The following is a 2,253-nucleotide window of genomic DNA, read 5'->3' on the forward strand; positions in this document are numbered from 1 at the left end:
ACCCCTATGTCCCCAAATGACCATAAAATAGTTACAATTGACAAGAAAAAGTAAATGAAATGCATAAGCGATGACAACTACAAATCAATTTCACCATAAAATATCATAAGATTATTTGTAAATTTATTTCTGCATGTAGGAGGGATACCACCTCTCGAGTGAGCAACCTAACGCCAAAGCATAGACTCAGGAGCAGTCCAGGTACATCACAACACCACTGTATTAGCCCTGCTGCAGGAGGCGCTGTGGCTTAGTTGGTTAAAGCACCTGTCTAGTAAACAGGAGATCCTGAGTTCGGATCTCAGCAGTGCCTTAGTGTTTATTAAGAGGTCTTACATCAGACAAGAGAATAGTAGGGGGATGAGTTGGGAGGGGACGATGGATCACTCAACCCAAAGTGCAGTGGTCGTTAGCAGATTCGGCAGGTGAATAATGAACGTAGTTCTAAGATGCTGCATCAAGGCATCAAACAGGCTTGGCCCGGGAGCATATGGGACAGTGTTGGCCCATGTTTCACTACAGAATATCACGATTGGCAGTGGAGGGGGGGGACAGGGCTTCTAATGAATGTTTTCTGTCCCTAAATGCAGGAACGGCGTTGGATAACCGTCCTACCCACACCACATGCTATCAACAGGATAAGGGTCGTAGCACACGTGGGGCGGCTTGCCAGGGCAGGGACCCATGCCCTCCTCAGTTGCCATTCAGTTCCGAGATGAGGGGCGGACAGGTTACACCCATGATAGTGATACGCTTGCAGTCACCGGGTGGGGACATATTAGGTACCCCCTGGGCAGTAGTGTGACGCCCCAACCTCGAAGAATCTGAGTAGGTCAGATGGTAACGCAAGCAGGAGGACCAGGGCGGGCACTGTGCTGGGAGCCCAAATGCGGTGTCTGGTAGGGGCTTAAAGGGGGCAAACAGGTCCTGACTGCCCGCAGGGGAGAGGAACCAGGCATAGCTTGGCAGTGGCACAAGCTACTATGGCATTGCCCCCCCCCCCCCGATGCGCCTGAGTGCTCCTGCCAGCTGCTGGCATCTGCCCATAGGTAACGGGAGGAGTAACCACAAGGGTAGACGTCCACCCGGAATATTGCACATATGGTTGGCTCACACATACACAATCCAAGATCTGGATGATCCCACGAAGACGGCCTCAACCCATGGTCTTTTAGAGTCCCTTTATTATTTATTTATTTTTATTTTGAAAGTTTTATATAGCACGAACAAGATCTTTGCAGATATCAGAGCACTTTACAAAGCCGGGAATACCAACAGAGAGTGAATTTAAACATAATAAATGGGAAGGGTAGGTACGTGAGGGAGCAAATTAGTACAGCAAATCAATAATATAAATATAACAGTTACAAGTGTGCATAGATAGTCAGTAGCGTCAATAATACAGGTGAAATACATAGTCATAGAGTTCGAACATAATAATACAGGTCGGTGTATAGTCTTTCTAGATCCATGCTCATAGGTCAGGTGTATTTGGCCATAAAAATAGCTTTCACTTCTTTCTTAAAAAGTGTAGTGGAGGAGATGAGCCTAGTTTCAGGAGGGAGTGAGTTCCAGATCCTGGGTGCCATTCCCGAGAAAGAGCGTTTATAAGTTTTTTCCTTCCGGAATCTTCGAGGTTTTAGCAGAAGATTGTTTGTGCCTCTGGTGTTTCTAGAGCCGCCAGAGATTGACAGCTTCTGAGTGAAGTATCCGGGAGAGCTCAGGTGTAGAGCCTTGTGTGTCATACAGGCGATTTTCAGATGAATTCTGGCTTCAACAGGCAGCCAGTCTAGTGATTTCAGGTCAGGGGAGATATGAGAGTGCTTTTTTGATCCAGTGATGAGTCTCGCTGCAGCGTTTAGAGAGGCTCTTAGGGGTGCAGTAGTGGTTAACGGGAGACCGCAGAGGGCGGTGCTGCCGTATTCAATTCGCGGGATGACTAGTGCTTGTACTGCAGTTTGGAAGTCTTTGGCTGGTAGGAAGGGTTTAAGTTTCCTTAGGGTATTGATTTGGAAGTTCGCTCCCTTAGTAGCCTTGCTGATATGATGCTGCATGTTGAGATTGGAGTCGAGAGTTATGCCTAGGGATTTCGCTGAATCCACTATGGTGGGTTGGACATTCAGTGCAGTTAGCTGTTTAAGCCAGGTTTGAGTGGTAGAGATCTTCGCTGGAGGTGAGATCAGCAGGAATTCTGTTTTCAGAGCATTGAGTTTGAGATGATTATCAGCAAGCCAGGATTGGGTGCTTCTGATC

At 47.4% G+C, this 2,253-nt stretch overlaps 1 non-coding gene across 1 annotated transcript; it reads left to right on the forward strand.

Moving 5' to 3' along the window:
• The first annotated feature begins 239 nt into the window (after positions 1–239).
• TRNAT-AGU (transfer RNA threonine (anticodon AGU)) lies at positions 240–313 on the forward strand. The gene has a single exon. It is a non-coding gene; the product is annotated as a tRNA-Thr (tRNA).
• The last annotated feature ends 1,940 nt before the right edge of the window (positions 314–2,253 follow it).

Source organism: Lissotriton vulgaris, chromosome 5, assembly GCF_964263255.1.
Source record: "Lissotriton vulgaris chromosome 5, aLisVul1.2, whole genome shotgun sequence".
NCBI classification, from domain to species: Eukaryota; Metazoa; Chordata; class Amphibia; order Caudata; family Salamandridae; genus Lissotriton; species Lissotriton vulgaris.